This window comes from Rattus norvegicus, chromosome 5 (assembly GCF_021556685.1).
Source record: "Rattus norvegicus strain SHRSP/BbbUtx chromosome 5, alternate assembly SHRSP_T2T, whole genome shotgun sequence".
NCBI lineage: Eukaryota > Metazoa > Chordata > Mammalia > Rodentia > Muridae > Rattus > Rattus norvegicus.
The window spans coordinates 73,197,576-73,216,756 of record NC_141538.1 but is presented as its reverse complement, the minus strand read 5'-3'; the positions used below and the strand labels follow the sequence as shown (position 1 = coordinate 73,216,756).

The 19,181-nt window shown below is 44.6% G+C and overlaps 2 long non-coding RNA genes across 4 annotated transcripts; one reads left to right on the top strand and one right to left on the bottom strand.

Moving 5' to 3' along the window:
* The first annotated feature begins 1,051 nt into the window (after positions 1-1,051).
* Positions 1,052-9,816, top strand: LOC120102879 (uncharacterized). 2 transcript variants are annotated; one of them, XR_015620875.1, is made up of 3 exons: positions 1,052-1,238; positions 1,755-1,816; positions 8,841-9,816. It is a non-coding gene; the product is annotated as an uncharacterized LOC120102879 (long non-coding RNA). The 2 variants fall into 2 exon arrangements; XR_015620876.1 differs by lacking the exon at positions 8,841-9,816 and adding an exon at positions 5,717-5,799.
* On the bottom strand, positions 2,391-11,193 carry LOC102551410 (uncharacterized). 2 transcript variants are annotated; one of them, XR_015620877.1, is made up of 3 exons: positions 11,019-11,193; positions 4,395-4,701; positions 2,391-3,675 (listed from the first exon to the last, which is right to left on the bottom strand). It is a non-coding gene; the product is annotated as an uncharacterized LOC102551410 (long non-coding RNA). The 2 variants fall into 2 exon arrangements; XR_015620878.1 differs by having other exon boundaries at positions 2,391-3,696; positions 11,019-11,101.
* Positions 11,194-19,181: the final 7,988 nt, after the last annotated feature.

The window sequence follows — 19,181 nt, the reverse complement described above, 5'->3', positions numbered from 1 at the left end:
GCTGGGAGCCACGTGACAGAGGAGGTCTGCCTCGTGGCAGCCAGTAAGAGAGAGAGAGAGAGAGAGAGAGAGAGAGAGAGAGAGAGAGAGAGAGAGAGGAGGAGGAGGAGGAGGAGGAGGAGGAGGAGGAGAGGAGAGGAGAGGAAGAAGAAGAAGAAGAAGAAGAAGAAGAAGAAGAAGAAGAAGAAGAAGAAGAAGAAGAAGAAGAAGAAGAAGAAGAACAAGAACAAGAAGAAGAAGAACAAGAAGAAGAAGAAGAGGAAGAAGAGTGAATAATGAATATGAGTTCCTAGTATACCATTCAAGGTTCAAGGGCACAGCCCTGGTGACCTGCTTCTTCCCACTATTTTCTTTTTTTGTTTTTTTGTTTTTTTGTTTTTTTCTTTTTTTCGGAGCTGGGGACCGAACCCAGGGCCTTGCGCTTGCTAGGCAAGCGCTCTACCACTGAGCTAAATCCCCAACCCCCTTCCCACTATTTTCTATGGGCTCCCAATAGTCCTGTCAGCTTGAAGACAAGCCTTTAACAAACATGCATTCTGAGAACATTTGAGATCTAAGCTCCTGTAATCACAGCACCCTGAAGGCAGAGGCAGTGGGATCAAGAGTTCAAATCTGTAGCTACTTGACAAATTCAATACCAGCTTGGGCTGTAAGACCTTGGGCTATGAGAGACCCTGTGTCAATCCCCCCCCCCCCCCCCGGAAAAAAGATCAAAGCTTAAAATCATCTATTCATTCTACTCTTTCTCAGCTCTGTGGTGGAACTGATAGTCTAGCTACTCAGCCCCTAAATCTGAAACACATCTGTTAGTGAGGGATGATTAACTGGTGTCACATGAAGCCCCTTGAGCATATTATATATGTAAATATAAAATATGCATCTCTCTACCCTGCTCTGTTCTACCCTGCGAATACACATTCTTGGGATTTAGCAGAACACGGTGATTCATTCTCGGGCTGGTGATTCATTAAGTAGGCATTTCTCAATGACAGCCTCCCAGATCATCAGTCTTCAAGCAGTAACTATTTTCCTAGGTCTCTAGACCTATTTCCTTTTCGGCTTAACACGCTCTGAGGAAAAGATCTCAACATTTCAGCTCTTTCAGGAAGTGAGCTCTCCGTCTGGAAATCTATAGCAGATTTTCAAATTGGGAAACGATAACTATGCTGTGAAATGAAAACTCTTTTATTGGACAGAGCATACAAATGAAGGATTATATTGCCACCTAAATATCCCAAGTGAGTTATTTTCCCGGGGGTTCGGATTGGGGGAGGCAACAACTGTTCTTTGCTTTGTTGTACATCAAATGAAAAAGAAAAACAATGACAAAGATAAACAGATAATATGCAGGACCCAGAGTGACAATTTCTTTTGGGATTGACATAAATAGCTTGTATTGCAAATATACCCCTATCCACTTGTGTGAAATAACTGGGGGGAAACACCACGCAGAAACACACACACACACACACACACACACACACACACACACACACACAGAGAGACACACTCACAGAGAGACACATACACAGACACAGACACACACACACACACACACACACGCACGCACACGCACACACTCACTCACTCTCACAAATTTTCACAAAATTGGAAAAGGAGAAGAGGGATGGGTTTATCCCCAGTGCTCTCTTGTCAGGTAGGTAATTTTGTATCGGGGGTAGCCATGGCGACCACAAAAGTTACTCATGCGACTAACAACGTAACTAATGATGCCCACAATTACTTAATTGAAGGCATGCTTAACGGCTTTTGCCATTTTTGGAGGATGCTCGCCGCTAATTGTGGCTGCCAGTGGGTAAGTACAGGTGCAGTCAGGTGTGTTCCTAATTTTTACATTTGTGCTGACAGCAGAATAAACGATCCCATCTAAAGTGGGGTGTTACAGGAGGAGGGCTAAAATTAGTTCTTGTGAGCCCAGTGATGGTGGAACAGCCCGAAACAGGAAAACAAACGCAAGCCCACTTTGTGTTTAAGCACACGTTGGCATCTGCAGTGACTTCCCAGGCCCCAGCAACATCTGTGCTTTCTCTCTTTTCTGCCCACCTTCTCTTTGAGTTCCTGCTTCTCTGCCTCTACCATTGAAAGGGGACTTCTGCTTTTCACCGTATGCAACTCCTGTCTCACCACGAAACGAATGTAATTCTGCATGACTATGTATTTGAAATGCCGGTATTTGAAATGCTTTTGTTTCTAAGTATGATGCCTATATGTTTAGAACACTTTAATACATACCACGGGATGACTCGTTAGCTTTAGAAGTTCTCTCACTGGTAATTAAGGCCCCAAAGATGGCTATATATAACATTTTAAAAACCTTTATCACACTCCTTTGTGAGGGTTTTCAGTCAGCAGGAGACATGTTAGAGAGGTTAAGATGTAAAATGCTTTATTTCATGTGTAGGCATGTGTTGTCTGTATCTATGTCTGTGAACCACACGCATGCTGTGACCGTAGAGGCCAGAAGTAGGTGTTGTATCTCCTGTCCTGGAGTTATAGATGTTTGTAAGCTGCCATGTGGGTGCTGGGAATTGAACTTAGGTCCTCTACAAGAGCACCCAGTGGTCCTAACCACTGAGAGATGTCCAGCCCCTAGAGAGATGGATGGCGTCTGTTAAATGGCCAAGATGAGACTGTTTCAAGACATGGTTGGCTAGAAAGACTGACGCTCCACTCTTCCCACATGAGGTAGCATGACAATCTAACAAGCTCACAGGCCATCCTTGACATGTACTCCTCCTGCTCAGTGAAGCCTTGACCCTGAAGAAATGGGCGGACCCTACCTTGCCCTTGTGAAACCCTCACACACTCTTTGTAATGCTTCTGTCTGTCACTTATAGTGTCCGAAGTAGAGAACGTGCCTTCTCCAATGCCTCCAGAAGCAGATGTGGGATGTTGTGGTTCCTTGTGGCTAGGGAACTTTCACAGGAGACCACACTGACATGAAAGTTGTAACACACCAAATGTGTGCCCGACCTACTTTTAACCCCTGGACACCACTGATATTTATCCTAGGAACCGGGCAGTAGTTGAGTGGCCAACTCAGCTTCAGTCAGTTCAGAAGGTCTTGATTGTCCCGTGACAGCCCTACAGGCTCACTTTTACACAGAAGAAGAGCGGCATGAAATAACTAGGTGCAGCAGTGTGCTACCTTAGACTGGGCGATTTATAAACGACTCACAGTTTTTTGCACAGGGTTCGGGAGGTAGGAAGTTCAGGATAAAGGCTAGAGGATACATGGTCCGGTAAAGGCCTCTACTTTCTTTTTTTAACATGAATTTGGGGTGTGTGTGTGTGTGTGTGTGTAAGTACAATTTTCAGATTCAATTTTCTTCCTCCCCCGTATGGGTTCAAGAGGTCAAATTGAGATCTTCAGGCTTGGCAGCGACCGTCTTTTACTCACTGAGCCATCTCACTGGCTCCTGGGTACCTACGTCTTCAATGGCACCTTCTTGCTGCTGAGTGCTTAAATGTGGAAGGATCAAGCCAGTTCCTCAAGGCCCTCCCCATTTTTCGGTGAGTCGGGGTCTCACGTGACTCGGGCTGGCTTTGGCCTGGTTATTTATCTGAGGATGATCTCGAGCTTCTTTCCTCTTCTCCAATCTTCTGAACTCTGGGATGACAGGCGTGCATTGCCAGGCCTGGTTTTATGTGGTGCTGAAGAATCAAATGCAGAGACTGGTGTGTGTTAGACAAACACGCTACCATTTCAGCCCTCGAACTACTCTTACAAAGACATTCCTCACACTTATGAGCACACAGCTCTTATGACCTATACCTCCCAAAGACCCAGAGTATTAAAACAACCTATTATTATTATTATTGTCATCATAATCATCATCATCACTATTATTATTGTATGTGTGCACATGTGAATGTACAAGTGGGTATGCATGTGCCACTATGCATAGAGGTTAGAGGATGACTTTGGAGAGTCCAGTTCACCTTTCACCTTGTTCTTGTTAAGGCCGAGTCTCTATTTCTGCTGTACTAAATATTCCAGACTAGCTAGCCAGTAAGCTTGTGGGAAATTCTCCCATCTCTGCCTCCCACCGTCCACAGGACTACTGGGATTACAAATGCACATTGCCGCCTGTGGCTTTTTTGCACATGAGTTGGGGACTGAACTCAGGTTCCTTGGCTTGCTGGGCAGATGTTTTTAACCCACTGGAGCATCTTCCCAGGTCTCATCCTACCAATCAATGCCACCACATTGGGGACCAAGTTTCTATGCATGAATGCTAGGAGGGGACACAAAGCACAGACTGAGGTGAGAAGGAACAAAGGAGGTATGCAATGTAGATGTCACTTTGTGGAGAAATAGAAGCATGTTCTATTAGAAATAGCAAACCGCCTTTATCCCTTAAGGTACTTACCTTTTGCCTCTGACCTTTGACCCAGTGAGCCTTTTCCCAAGTGTGGCATATCACCTTGTCCTTGTCGGGTGAGATCTGCTGATTATGTTCAAACTACTCGGTATTCCACAGATAGCACTATATAGTTCATTGCATGTGTTAGACACTGTTCTGGGCACTGTGGCGATTCAGTGAGTTGAACTGGGTAGATACTCAGTCAGGGAGAGACTTCCTGTGAGGAAGCCTTATGCTCTAATTGCTCACACATTGTTAGGGGCTTGAGGTACAAGATTGATCCACAGTCAAGTGACAACAGGACTTCAAGGACCTGCAAGAAATGAGGTAGAGAAAATGTTGGTCACCAGAACCCTCTAAGGACAAGCGCTCTATTTCATTAGATGAAATACTTTAAGATGACATTTGGGGGTAAAAGGTGAAGTCCCAAAGGCCTTCTCCACCGTGACAGTATGTCTGCTAAATTGCTTTGCATGAGGGAGGATGGGAATTAGATGGTTCCTGGATGAAGAGGCAGGAAGACAGAGAGACCGCAGTAGGAGAGACCAACTGTAAGCTATGGCAGAACAGTTGCTCAGTATAACCCTTCATAGCAGAGCTGCACCACTGACAAAATTCCCCCCCCCCCATTTCTTTTCCCTCATCTTTCATTCCCTCCTGCACTCTCCCCATATTCAAGTGTCCCACCCGGTAGTAGGTGAGAACACCATGGGAGGCCCAGGAAAGTCTAAGACTATTCTAGAACACTGTGACCCAGAAGGATGAGGGGACCAGTGTGTTTGAGGAGATGGGGTGTAGTGCCCAGGCACTGCAGCCGTGACTCAGAAAAAATGGTTAAACAATGGAAGTAAAACAGGGTACAAAGGCTAGATGATGAAACTACAAGGGTTGTTCAAAGCCCAAGCAAACGTCAGCATCCAGAGTGTTGTCCTGTGTTGTGGGATTTGAGTGGGCAGAATCGAGAGGGTTGAACATTTCTGGGAGTTCACGATGTGCCTGGCCCAGTTCGGGGAGAGATGAAGATGCTGCCACTCACTGTGAGGCAGAGGATGTTAGAACACAGTAACAGACCTGCAGCCCGGGAGAGCTTCTTAGGGGAAACGGTACCTGAAACAGACTTCAGAAGATGCACGTTATGGCACAGATGTGTTAGGGTAGCCTCCTGGGCAGAAGAGTAAAGCAGCAGAAGGGAGGAGTGGAGATTGGAGGGGGATGGAAACAGCAGTTATTAACTACTTGAGGAGTCTGGACTTCACTCAAAGGGACTGGGGAACTATGGGATAATTTAAAGCTGGTGAAAATTATGAAAATTATTTTCTGATTTGAAGACCTCCCTGAGGGCTGGGAGGACGGTTCAATTGCTGATGACCTCAATTTGATCTCTGTAACTGACGGAAAAAACCGGATGCAGCAGTGTGCATCTGTATGTAACGCTGGCACTCTTAACGCTGAGATGGAATGCCGAGACAGAGAGTGAACTGGGAGGAGCGAGCAGGCCAGCTAGCCTGTGGTACGCAGCACGGCAGAAACAAGGGAAACCGTGCCCTGGTGAGGTGAAGGTGAGAATAAACTCCCCCTAACTGTTTTCTGATCTACATGTGTGGTATACAGCCCGGTCCACACACACTACAAACATCAATTTAAAAACAGACCTCCCTAATTACGTGCCACCATCCTTTTTGAGCTCTCAAAGTATTCGCTAGTCTGTGTCATATCTGTTTCCAACTCTAGTCCCTGTCGGCACTAGATTAACATCATCTGGGAAGACCTGTAGTTTCATATCTGCATGATTAGCACGTTTTTGAGCTGTCTGGGATCATAGAAACTATCTGGTGAATTTATAAACTTATTATGGAATGAACAATTGGAGAGAGAGAGAGAGAGCCATATACACAATACACACAGACAGACACAGAGACACAGATACACACACACACACACACACACACACACACACACAGAGGAGGAGGAGGAGGAGGAAGAGGAGGAAGAGGAGGAAGAGGAGGAAGAGGAGGAGGAGGAGGAGGGGGAGGAGGAGGAGGAGGAGGAGGAAGAGGAGGAAGAGATATTACTGAAATCAAGACAGAAGTAGTAAAAGCCTAAAGGAGGATATGAGGGTAACTGGGACTGGGGGACACGGCCTTATCTATAGACATTCATAAAGTGGGGTCCCCTGGGCTTTGTGATGTCAAGGTGATTGAAAGAGGAGTTAGTAAGGAAGACCCTTTGTTGTTTTACTTTGGTGACTTGAAGCAGAGAGTGGAAGTACATCAGAGGAGCGGACTTGTTTGGAGAAGAGTCAGGGGGATTATTGTTTATGCGTTTCCATAGTCTCTGCATCACCTGGAAGCAAGCCATAGCAGAGCACGTTTGAAGTAGATCAGGGACTCTAGCGGGAGTGCACGGGTGGGAGGAAATGAGCACGCAGATGGTCTCCGAAGACGTCATGGAGGATATGATCTCACAGGCAGAAGACAAGAGGGAGGATGATGAGAAAGCCACGGTCAGTGCTGATACCTGTGAGGTTGCTCTTGAAGGCAGAGTTAGTGCCACAGATAGAAAACTGGGAGGGGGATGTCACTGTAACGGACCACTTACTCTTGGTGGTGCATTTAGATGCTCCTCCATATTTCTCAGCCACTTGTAGTTGAGTGGTACATGTGACTGACTCTGCCCAATGGGCATGAAGTGGAAATGACAGAGGACAGGTGTCCCTTCTAGGCAGAAGCTGTTAAGAGCTGACAGTGGGTGACTTCAGCTCTGTGAAGGCCACTAAGGCAGAAACAGCTTGGACAAGAGTCTCAAGGTCATGGAAAGCCCCAGAGAAACTGGTTTTACATGAGTGAGAAATGAACCTTTGTTGCGCTAAGCTACTGAAATTTGAGAGTTAATTTGCTACGACCATGAGTCAGCTTCTTCTGACTACTGCATCAGCAAGTTGCACTTGGAGAAGAAGCCAGTAAAACATGATATAAAGTAAAGACTAGGTAGATTCAGTAAAACCACACCAAATGACTAGTGGATTTCAAAAATTAGGGGAAGAAAAGCAGTAGAAATGGATGGGGATTGGGAATGCAGGTACGCCCTTTGTAACGTTAGGTAAAGTAGTGAAAGAAAAACAGAGACACGAGAACACGTGAAGAAATTGCTTTGTCTTTAGGAAAAGATGTTCGTAGGCTGGGGGAGGGGGAGAACAAAAACATAGAAAACATAAGAAAGAGTTTAATTGCAGCACTCTGGAGGTAGAGGCAGATAAATGAGAGTTAGAGGCTAGCCTGATCTACATAGCTAGTTTCAAGAGAGCCAGGGATACTCAGAGAAACTCTGTCTCAAAACACACAGACACACAGACACACAGACACACACAGATACACTCGTACATGCAAGCACAGAGAGGGGGCGAGGGGGAGGAGGAAGGAGATAACAGAACCCTCTCTGAAAATATCAGGGCTATGAGCCCAATAGGACCCAGACATGCAGAAAAGCCACTACACCTCAAATCCCACCAAGAATCTTTCTTTGAACTCTGAACTAGGATGCTAGGAATCCCCTTAACTGTCCCCCCAGCGGGGACCCAGTTATTCAGGGTCCTGAAGAGGCTTTCTACCTGTGGGCCAAATGGGGGTGAAGAGAAGAAGGAGACCAAGCAAAAGTTCTGTTGTCAAGGTCTCGTTTATTGGGGTGAATGTTACAGCTTTTAAGGCTTTCAGGTAGGGGGAGTGTCCTTTGTGAAACACGAAGGATGGAGGGGCGAGGGTATAGGCAGTGATAGCAGGAGGCAAAGAGGTCAGGCGGTAGACGATGAGTCAGGCAGTAGACGATGAGGTCAGGCGGTGGAGACACCGGGTGTTGACTCAGGAGATAACTGGTATCTGCTCGAGCTGAGGCATCCCTTGAATGTTATCTTCCTGTGCCGTAAATTCATGGGAGAGGCTTTTGTCCAACAATCTTAAGACTTATGGCAGTCATCTTAGGGGTGAATATCTGTGGCCAAACGGCCCAGAGTCACCTAGCCACTTTGAGCCATGCAGTCAAAAAGCGGCCCAAATCCAATATGGCTCCCTACACTTAACTGGACTTCTCACTGACAGTAGCTGCATGGACAGCCATGCTTGGCATATTGCCGTGACTCAGTGTGAGTTCTATATATGCTGCATTTACCCAGGCACTGTCCCTTTGGTGGTCAGCTGCTTAGGAAGCAGAACGAGAAGCGTTCTTCTGGAATCAAATGACGAGTGGTTATTTGGTGGGTTAGACCAAACTGTGTTCTTTCCAAATTTGTACATTAAAGTCCTGATTTTTAAGAGCTTAAGACACAAACGTGTTTGGAGACAGGGTCTTTAAACAGGTAGTGAGGTAAGGACATTGAGGTAGACTCTGATCATTATGGTGTTCTTGTCCGTCTGTCGGTGCTCCCTTAATCTCCTGTCTTCGATCATTGTCATCTTACAGGGGATATCGTGGTGATGGTAAAGTCCTTCCAGCCTGGTGGGGAGGAGACATGCTGACAGAAGTTTTCTTCTTCATGGTCAAGAGTGCCAAGTCAGAGCCCTGCCTGAATCTGGTGATGCAGATGATGAACAGCTGTCAGACGGGAGAGGGACAACCAGTGAAGTAGAAAACCAGCCGGACTATTTCCTCTCTGACCTACTCAGAGCTCTGGGATTCTGCGGACGGATTAATCATTTAGAAGTGGAGAGTTGGAATATTGCAGATAGAGAGCCAAAATTATCATGGTCTATCTTTAGCTCTTCTTCTGACCATTTATGACCAATGTCTGTTACGGACCTAACATCTTTTCCATGCTCACGTAAGACCTTTTTGAATGTATTGATTTAGCATATCGTTGGCTTCCACCAACATAAAGACCGAAGACATCATCAGATGATACGGAAAGCTGCTAGCAGAGGCTTCCTTGCTTCTCCGTAACCTTTCTGCTGCCCGACCAACGCATAGATTTTATGACTTCGTTCTGTGACTTTAAGAGTTCCTGTAACAACTTCCACGGTGGAACACGTCATTCAAACCAACTTGAATCTCTATTCCCAGGTCATGGTCCCACATATTTGGCTCAGGAAAAATGACCTCTTACTTCCAGTCAGAGCAGTGTTTTACCCTGACAGGGATGTAATTTCCTTTCCTCTCCCTAGCCTTTTTAAAAAACTGTACTAGAGATTAAACCTAGGTCTTCATGTATCTGAGGCAAGTGCTCTACCACTGAGCCAAAGGTTCTAGAAATTTGATTTCCAAGTTCTGATCTGGGGGCTAGTGAGATTTCTTAGTGGGTAAGGCATCTGCTGCTAGACCTCATGGCCTGAATTTGATTCCCAAGACCCACTTGGTAGGAGAGAAAATTTTCCTGCAAGTTGTCATCTGACCTACACACATGAGTGTTGTGGCTCAAACGCACCCCCTTGGCAAAATGTACAAAATAGATAAATAAATAAATAAATAAATAAATAAATAAATAAATAAATAAATATGAATCAGTTTTCAAAATTTATTGCTTGGGGTCTAAAGTCCAGCTATCGTAGGTAAACCCCAGAAAATGTTGGGATCCCTTAAACATTGATCAACAAAGGGTTTCCATATATCAAGAATTTGCTTATTATTACTGACAGTAATATGGAGTCCATGATCAAATTCCTATACTATTTTTATTGATTGAAAGTATAGAAAAAAAGTTACTTATTATTGAAGTCAGTTTTTTCTTTTTTCTTTCTTTTTTTTTTTTTTGCTGTTTAGGAATTTTAAATTGCATTTCATTTATTTATTTATTTTGTATGTGTGATGGAGGCCGGTATGGAACTTAAAGAAGAACTTGAAGGAGCTAAGTTTTCATTAGTATTTGCAGAATATCTGTTTCTATTTTACTTCAGATCCTTTCAGTAATTCATTTGGTGTTGTTGAATCCCAAGACCAGCAAATTTTATTGGTTGCCTCTTCCAGGCCGGTTTGGATTACTTTCATATTTACACAGAAGGCCATCCTAATTCCCCACCTGACACGCCTGTGGTCCTCTGCTTCTTTATCTGAGGTCCCTCCAACCTCCATTCCAGATCCTGTGGATATGTTAGAGACTACAGAAAGCCCAGGAACAACTGTTAACTGTTTGCATCATGATTTAATTTTAATTGTAAACATCAACAATTCCCCAAGACTTAGTGGGACATTTTAGGGTGTGTTCTACTCTGCCCACAGAGTGCTCGCTGCAGGACCCACCCATGGTGGACTGTCCTGTCCAGTAACCTGATCACTTTCCTTTCAATGTTCTCTTGAGTTTTACGGGAGTCGTTTCCCAATTAAAGTACCTACAGTCAGGAGCTGCTGGGAAAGGCGGGGTGGGCAGACAGTGCCGGGAAATGATGTGTTGGAACAAGTATGTATACATAATTAAATAAAGAAAACATTTGGGCACCGTGTGCTGGGCACATCCACTTGTTCTCTATCTTCATTCTTAGCAAGCTGCTGATACCCCCATTTTCAGATGATTAACAGAAGAAAATGAAAATAGGAACCAGGGAAGACAGTTCAATCCCTACGGTGCTTGCTAAGCAAGCATAAGGAGCCTTAGTTGAGTCCCTAGAAGCATGCAGAAAGCCAAGCACAGCCACACCCGCTCGTACTCACGGCGCTGGGTAGGAAGATAGGCAGAGTCTTGGGCCCCACTGGCCACTCCGCCTCGGTGGATCTGTGAGCTCAAGGCCAGCAAGGGATTCTATCTGAAAACGTGAGTTGGGTGGATCCTCGCTTAGGAGATGAGACAAACCTGTGAGGGAATATCTAGACCTGCCCTGCCAAGTGTGTGTGTGGCACCGTCCCATGGGTTGGGAGCACAGACTGAAGAAAGAGGAGATGGAGCCAAGCTCTTAGTGCTCTCTTCTTCCTGACTGCGGATGGGAGGTGACCAGCTCTGCCAAGCTTCTGCTACCTTGACTTCCCCCACTTGATGTACGATGCATTGAACTGTAAGCTGAAATAAACGCTTCCTTCCTTGAGCTATGTTTGGTCAGGAAAAGAAACACACACACACACACACACACACACACACACACACAGATACGCATAGATACATACATAGATACACACTCACAGATACATAGATAACATAGACACACAGACACACACATAGGCAGACAGCAGACAAAAAGACACATATACAGACACACATATATATACAGACACACAGGCAGATACACATAGACACACAGAAACACATACACTCACACCAACACAAGCAGACAGACAGACACAACACACATAGACACATAGGCAGACAGACACATATGCAGACACAGACACGTGTAGATACACAGAAACACACACGCTCATACAGACACACACAAAGTCAGACAAACACACACTCACACAGACACATACACACATACAGACAGACAGACAGACAGACAGACACACTCACACACCATACATGTAATCAATAAGAGCTGGCATGCAAATCTGTAGCTGCCATCCTCATTATTTCGCCTCCTCTGCTTTGTTTGGATAGATTTTCTTTAGCCGCCTGTGGCTTTTTATCTTTCTACTTTTTCTTTTTAAATCGTTCCATTTGCTTATCTGCATTTTGAATGGGAAAATTTCCTGCCAGTTGAACTTCAAGTTGTAAGGGGGAAAAAAAAAGCCCATCTTGGTGTGGTCTCCTAGCAACAATTTATGAAACACTTTAAGGTAATTATTCTTCTCAAGCACGTTTCAAAATGTTGAAGCGTGTTCATTCACTTCGATCATTAAAACTCCCAAGAACACTCGTTGTGTAGCACAGGGTTCCAGTAATTATAAGCTCGTCAACAGGTTGCCGGGTGAGCTGAGAGCTAGGCAGACCACAGTCTCTCCCAGAAGTCAACATTGTTTCCAGCCTGGCAGGGCAGGGCGGGTCCACTCCTCCCTGAAAAAAAAATGGCTTAATTGACTCGTGAGGAAGGAAGAAGGGAAAAGAATATTTAAACCTCAAATGGCCTTCTGTAAAATGTGGAGTCCATGACAACACAAACGCAGGGAAGACTAATATCTAAGGACCAATCTGCTCCCCAGACATGCCCTTCCTGCCCCTCTTCCTCTGGACCTGCCTAGACAGGGATCTCAAGCAGGCTCAGAATCTTTCTCCGGTCCCTCAAAGCTGGAGCTTGGCCCTATTTCCCTTTTGAAACTTAGTTTCACTTTTGAGACAAGGCCTCACATGTCCCAGGCTTGCCCTCACTGTGCTGTATTACCAAAGGTAACCTCCCAGTACCAGTACCCGGACCACCAGCATGGACTAGTACAGCCAGTCTTACACAGAGCAGGGAGGAAATGAGACCGTCCTGCATGCTAGCAAGCGCTCTCCCAACTAAGCCACAACAGTAACCCCAGCTCTGCTTTGAAGTGGCTATCGCTTTGGGTGTCTTTGTTTTTAATCCCCCTTTTCACGTTTTAGAGTATATGTCTGAGAGGGGAAAGCCACCTTGGCTTAGAACTGCCATCTGGGTTGTGGTGCAGAGTCATCAGGCCTAATGCCAGTTCTTTTGGGCTGAAAAACGCCAGCCATTTTGGTTCTTCAGGACAAAGGCTAAGGCACCAGGGGAAGTTTTAGAAGTAAGGAAACTCTGGACCTTTTGGTGGATGTGGGCAGCTGACTTGTGTCTCTTTAATGAGCATGTGGTGATTGAGCGTATTTCTGAGGGATGGGGTATCAGAAGACATCACAGCACTTCACTGCTGAGGACTCGGGACTCCCATAAGTGGGGCTGCCAGTATTGTGGTTTGAATGTCTTTATAGGTCTGAAGATGGTCGGCATCGTTTTAGAAGGCTGTGGAACCCTGAGAGGTGAACCCTTTCCGGAGGAAGTGAGTCACTAGTGGTAGGCCTTGAGTTTTTGCTGCCCGGCCTCACTTCCTGTCTGCTTTCTGACTTCATGCACAACGTGACCAGATGCTTCCCACTCTTGTCACCGTGAGCACGCCTGCTGAGTGTGGTGAGCATTCCTTTTTGTCAACTTTTAGGCATTTGTTTTTCTAAAATAGAAGCTTGTTTCTAGGTGGAGTATTAGATAAGGCCTGTTCTGGTTTGTGATTTTTGTAGCTGAGGGAAATTATTTTATTTCTTGGCCACTAGTCCCCTTGTGTAGGTGCTCTTGGCTCTCACTTCGTTCCAGGAGGAGATGCCTCAGGCACAGCCGAAGCTCGCCTTTCCTAAGTAAGACAGCAGCAGCGACTATGCCATCATTTCCGAGGAGACAGTATCATCATAATGCAATATTAGCTACCGAGGTCTTCTATCGTTTCCTGCCTGGAGAGTTATGGCCCTGGCATTGAGGATTTAATACCTACAGCCTGAACACTACTTACTACAAATCTCTCACAAAGCTGCTGCGATAAATCTCCTGGAGGAAAAGTCATCGCATAAAAATCCCCAACTCCAGGGAGCTGGTCATTTATTTTCCCAGAAAAGGGGCTGCGATGAAAGGCGCACTCTATGCCTCTGATTCCACTAAGCAGCATCCGACACAGCATTCGTCAGGGAAAGCCAAGGGATGGACCAATTAGATCATTCTGGGAAGGAAAATGGAGAGGAAGGTGTTCATTCAAATATTCTCCCTTTCCCACCTTCAGCTCTGGATGCCTTCTCGGCCCGGGGGACAGCTATGCAGAGAGCCAGAGCTGCGAGGTTTGCTATTCCTAAAGACACACGCTTTAGTCACGAGTCTGCCGAGGGCACTTAGATGCCCCGAAGGTTTATTTCACTTACCTATTTTTTCCATACCCACACATGTAAAACCATGCATACATATGTACACCACACACAGAGAAGGGAAAGAAAAGATTAAAAAAAACCCCAGGCATTTTTGCCTGTTTCCAAGACAAATACTGACAAATTTCCAAAGAAAGATGGAATCCGGATTTTGGGCTTCTGTAAGCCAATTGGGACATCTGACAATTACACCCCAACATTTCTGACTCTTCGAGGCACTGTGGACATGCCCGGAGAGTGCAGTGTCCCACTCTTCTTTCCTTAACTGCTTTGTAGGCACGGAGATCGCAATTTCAGGAATTTTCAGCCTACGACCCATCCTCTCACCCTGGGCCACCTCTGTTCTTGTATCAAAAGATGCGCTGTATCTTTGTATACATTGTGTCTTGCTCACATTGAGTAGGAAATAGTTGATTGGCCCCGTCTGAACCTTGGCCTCTGATTGGTTTAAGGAGGCAGCCTGTTGGAGCTGCTCGGCTTGCGTGGTACCTAGAGCCAGAGCTCAGCTCAAATCTCATTTCTCTCTTATTCTGGAGTATCTGCCAATTTGCTTAATCTCTTGAATATAGTTAGCCCATAGCAAACTACATATAATAGAATCTATTGCCAGGACATTTCTAAAAACTAGCTGTGGTAAAAGCCATGAAGTGCCTGGCACCCTGGGCATCATCTCTCAGCTTTTGCAATGCCATGATCCATCCATGCCTTTTCATGGTGTCTCTGCTTCACCTTCAATACCACTTACCATTTTCCCTCCAGTAAACACCACAAACCCCTTTGTCTTCGTAGTGACATACTGTTCAGAATAGGATTTAATGAACATATCTCTGTTGCGTGCTTAGGTTATAATTTAATTATAATTTAATAATAATTATTATTTCTTTCTCTCAGAGGTCTGTGCATGACGGGTGTGCACGTGTGTATCTACGTGTGTTTCTATGTGTTTGGGTGTATGTGTGCATGCCGTGCATATGCATGGAGGCCTGATGTTGACTTTGGAATCTCTCTCGATGACTGTCCACTTTATTCATTGAGCTGTAGCCTCTCACTGGACCCAGCACTCACTCATGAGGCTAGTTTAGCTAACCAGCTTGCTCTCAGTGGGGCCCTGCCTCCATTTCCCAAGTGTTGGAGTTACAGGCAGGATTCTATGCTCCCATTGTATTTATGTAGGTTCTAGGGATCTGAACTCTGATTCTCAAGCTTGCACAGTAGGCATTCTTTAACCATTGAGCCATGGCTCAATAATAATTTACCTAATTATTATTGGACTTTCAGTTTGTTGTACTTTGTTTGAGATAAGGTCTCGTTATGTATCCCTGGCTGGCCAGGAACCCCCTGGTTTTGTAGGCCAGGCTGGCAGGCCTTGAACTTTTCCTGGTCCTCCTCTTTCAGCTTCCTGAGTGCTGGGATTACAGCTGGACACAGGTGTCGCTATGCTTGGCTTGGGTGTTACACTTTTGGAAGATAAGAATTTTTGGTTTTGTTCATGTCTTCTGCTTAGTCCTTACTTCTCGATATATAGAATCATTTTCCCACTTGCCAGATCTTCTTTTAGCCCTTTCCTTCTTTTATTTCTTCCAAAGAACTCAGGGCTCTCCTATGTCCTTTAGTACTTGCTTTTTAAATGTGTTCTCAGTAGATACATGTAATAAAGCATTAAATGCCACGGGTATAGTTAAAGAATCAAATAATTATTTTTATGTGATGAAATACATTTTAAAAGTTGCATTTATTATTGTGTGTATGCCTGTGCACAAATGTGCATGCATGACATGGCAAGTGTGACAGAGAACACATGGAGGCCAGATGACACTTTATGAGATTCAGTTCTCTTCTACCTCCTGTGTCCTGGGGATTGAACTCAGGTCATCTTTGACATCAAGTGCCTTTAGCTGCTGAACCTTCTAGCCAGCCTGAGACAAATGACCAAACTAGACTTCTTATTTTCTGATTCTGTTCCTCAGCTAGAGTAATCATCTAGTAGCCAGACACAGTTTCACTCGCCCCTTGTCCAAAAGGGGAAGAAACATATTTGATAGAGAAAAGTTATAGTAGGGAGAGTGTAGGAGAAGACCAAAGCTGCTGGAAGCAGCTTGTTGGGTGATTCTTATGGGGTGTAGGAGAGAAATACACCAGAGAAGTCCAAGAAAAGTAGATAAACAAAGAAATGGAATTTTAGTTAAGAGAAATGTATAGACCTTAAATATGGAGATTTGCTTAAAAGTTTTCAATATGGCAAGTTAAAAAAAATGGAATTTGGTGCTGGAGTGATGGCTCAGTGGTTAGGAGTACTTACTGCTCTTGTTCAGGACTGAATTTGGTTGTAAACACCCACATCAGGGTGCTCATAATCTCCTGTGACTCTAGCTCCAGGGAAAAAACACACCTTTGGCCTCTGTTCCTATCTGTGGAACACACACACACACACACACACACACACACACACACACACACACACACACACCTTCCTGAAAAGAATGTAAACAGGGAAATCTCTTTGAATCACCTTTGCTGATTGACTGTATTAGCATTTTGAGAGTACTCTATGGGTATCCTTGGATTATCGTAGGTTGTCAGAGATTCATGTTAGGCCTCCTATTCAGAAGCTTTGTGACTTGAGAGAGCGAGGAATATAGGCATACCCGAGAAAATAAAAAATGAAAGCAAAGGCAAAATTTCAGTGATGACAAAAGACCAGGATGCAAAATCCAAGGTTGTATGTATTTGCTGAGGCGAGCCACTGATTCTATAGTGAGCTCCCCAAAGCATCCAGGGCCCCCCTCACAGTGCTCAATAGATCAAATCCAGATCTCACAGCTGAAAACAGAGAGAAACGTCTTCCTGTGTGATTCCCAAGAAAACTCTTCATGACAACTTTGACGTGCCTATAAAAAGCTCTCAAACAACACTTTGATGGACCCTTAAAAAACAATTTCCCTCCTTGTGGGCTAATGTCAAAACACCAGATACAACTAGCAAAAGCCAAATCAATTTTTTTTTCCTGATGGTTTGACTTGACCCAAAGATAACATTTTGACAGCTCAGAACAATGGGCAGCCTATACATCCTTGAGGAAAGATGTCTTCACAAACATTAGTTCATGCTACTGCAACTTGATAAAGATTGGCCACTTGAACGTTTATACTGCCATCTATACAGAAAATAGCCCTATGCTTTGACAATCCACTTGTCAGAGAGGGCTGAAATATTTGTTTGCAATAAGAGAACAAGGACTCAAAGTATAAACATTCTCAAAATGGGTTCAGAAAAGCAAAAGCATGAGATCTCTACAGATTTGTGACACATAAGTGCAGCATTGTCTTTGAAAGGGCTTTGCCCTCTTTATCCATGTGGCTAGTCTTGGATTGAAAAGGATAGCACCTAGAGAAAATAGCACCTAAATTAAGGGAGAGATCAGTCCCATCCAGCTGAGAGAACACGGCGATTTGGAAGCAAAGCAGAAAGTGTTAGATTCACTTAATGAATTTTAAATGTTTGCTCTGAGCTGGCGTGTGGCCTAGACTGTGCTGCTGGCTTACGAAGGCTTGGTTGCCAACTAGAAACACATAGATAAAGGCGAGGCAGGAAAAACGTCAGGTCTGATAGGGTGGTAAGGGGTGCAGCCACCACCCATGGAGAGGAAGGGAAGGGATAGGCAGCTATCAGTGAGTGACCTGGGACTCTGACTGTCTTTATAGAGTCATGTCCCAATTATGGCCACCAGAGTAAATGAGTGAAGACGTACACCAATTTTACACTAAGTGTGTTCGGAGGGTTTATGGTCCATGGGAAGCCAGCTGGCAGCACAGAAGCAAGCAGGCAATGAAATGTCTCAGAGTTACCCAAAAGTAATAAGCCTTTTCCCACAAAGTTTCTAGTAGGTTGCTTTTTTTTCTCTGTGTAATATCTTCTTCACTCTCTGCCAGATTTAGCATCCACTTCCTGTGGGAGGTTAGCAGCCATAGCCTGTGAGTGGAACTATTAGCAAGAACAGTGGAAAGAGGACCTTTTCCTTCTTTTCTCAGAGGAGCCCATTTACAAGCTGCTCTCCTTGTGACTGCTTGGCACCCTGGGTCCCAACCAGGCAGGAGAGATCTGTGGACTCTTCTAACATCCCGGAGCCAAGCATACAATAAACACAGTCCTTCCCCAACATGGAGCTTCAGAACCACATAGTCTTAAATATAAGGCAAGAGAGGAGTATGGCTTCCAGATTGGCTAACCGAGTTGCTAAAAAATGTCTCCCACGATGAGAGAGCACAGACCTACCTTCAGCTGCCTCTACTCTTTAAAATAAAATATAGCGTGCTAGAGACTATGATGAGGCAGATGGGCTGCATGTTTCTCAGGCTGTATGCTGGAATGGGTCCACTAAGTCCCATTTCACTTAGGTGAATTGCTTTGGTTGAAGGCAGAGGGAGGGCGCCTGCTTCTGAAGCGCCGAAGTTCCTTGGTGTTTGTTTTCTACAAGAGCACCTTAGGCAGGACAATGAAGAGTAGCCTGGAGGGGTCCAGAACAGAGTAGAGAAATTTGAGTGTCACAAGTTTTTGTTTGTTTCGCTTTGTTTAATCATTACCAGAAAATATTACTGTACTGATGAATTCAACAGTTTTACTGTGTGTAAACACTGTTTTTAAAATTTTTTCACAACCTATTTTTTAAAGGTTTATTTATTTATTTATTTATCTATTTATCTATTTATCTATTTATCTATTTATCTATTTATCTATCTATCTATCTATTTATTTATTTATTTATTTATTTATTTATTTATATGTTTATGTGAGTGAGTACACTGTCACTGTCTTCAGACACACCAGAAGAGGGCATCGGATCCCATTACAGAGCCACCATATGGTTGCTGGGAATTGAACTCAGGACCTCTGGAAAAGCTGTCAATTTTAACCTCTGAGCTATCTCTCCAGCCCCACTATTTTGTCACAGAAAATTAAATTGTCTCCTCTTCTCTCCCTCTCTCCTTCCTTCCCTTCCCTTCTTTCCTTCCCCTACCTCCTTTCCCTCCCCTTCCCTCTTCTCTCCTCCT